This window comes from Juglans microcarpa x Juglans regia, chromosome 5S (genome assembly GCF_004785595.1).
Source record: "Juglans microcarpa x Juglans regia isolate MS1-56 chromosome 5S, Jm3101_v1.0, whole genome shotgun sequence".
Lineage (NCBI taxonomy): Eukaryota > Viridiplantae > Streptophyta > Magnoliopsida > Fagales > Juglandaceae > Juglans > Juglans microcarpa x Juglans regia.
The window spans coordinates 21,040,382-21,041,778 of NC_054603.1; the positions used below are offsets into that span (position 1 = coordinate 21,040,382).

The 1,397-nt window shown below is 37.4% G+C and overlaps 1 pseudogene; it reads left to right on the plus strand.

The window, feature by feature from the left end:
* LOC121267190 overlaps window positions 1–1,397 on the plus strand; it is a 5,248-nt pseudogene continuing 3,851 nt past the window's right edge.

Sequence of the window (1,397 nt, forward strand, 5' to 3'; positions counted from 1 at the left end):
ATGAAAAAATGCAAGAGGCAGGATCTCCCGATAGTGAAGGAGGCCACGAAGAACCCTAAGCACTCGATGGAGCCTTCCCTAGAGAACAGGCTAGAGGCAGCCGACCAATTCATGAAGTTATTTCAGGAGTTGCAGAAATTCATTAACAAGGACAAAGCAAGGTAGGCTCGAAGGAAAAGCTTGAAGAAGTTTGAAGAACGAAAAAAAAAAAAAAGAGAAACCTTATGAAAATAATGAAATGGAGGGATATGCTTTTCAAACCCTCTTGTATTTTGGTAGTCTGAACACATATGTCATTTTGGGATTTTAGTTAAATGGTACCATGCTTTTGGAATTGCTCACAATCTGTCTTAGAATCAAATTACTTTCCGTTGCAATTATGGCATATTGCTAGAAATATGTTAGATGCATTGCATATTACTGTCATGTACGGGCGTATGTAGCCTTGAGTTACATGTCTCGAAGCTTCAGTCACAGTCCAATCCCAAGCGAGGGTTGGGGGCATCACAACTTTGAATAAAACAAAAGTGCACAAGTATGGCCATGAATCACCCTAGAAAAAACTCAAGTATATGTAATTACCATCAAGGCGAGGAACCACCCTCTTATCAAAACTCATCGTATAAATCCCAAGCAAGAAATCTGTAATGCCCCCAATTCCCACTTGGGATTTGACAGAGACTAACAATTAACATGAATCGGGAAATATAACACAAGGTCACATGCCTGTCATTCATGACAATTAACATGCAATGCACCTAGCATATTGATGAGAATGCAAAGTGTCATATTTTTCTCCCTTAATGTTTAGTCTTTTATACTTATTTGGTGCCTAAATGTACTCATTATTCTTATATTTTTATTTAGGAAGCAAACGGAGTCGTTTAATGAAAAACGAAGTTAATTGGGCGGTTATGGACAGTTTCGATACTGCTTCGTAATTTGTACATAAATCTCTCATCCTAGCTCCGATTGATATGATTCAAGCTGATATGGAACTCCAAGACAAATATATACAACTTTCATGTTTCGAGTTCTAAAAGATACTGGCTTCATAAAGGTCAAAAGTGGGTTTGAAGTTGACGCACCTGCACTGCTAACGTTTCAGAACGTTCGGTCTTATCGTGCAATTCAAATATGTGATTTAATTGCAGATGTTTTGGAGATCTGGTGCATGAAAGTTACAACTGGAAACACCACTTTCCTAGTTATATTAGGACTATTTTATTTTTAATATTTCCCTTAATTAAATCAGATTTGGATATGGTTATTTGAGGATAATGTTTAGGATATTTTAGAAGATTTGGGAGGATTCAAAAAAGGGGGGGATGGACATGTAAAAGGAGAAAAGATCATCATACTAGGCATCTCTCTCCCCGCTTCTCTAACTTTTCCTT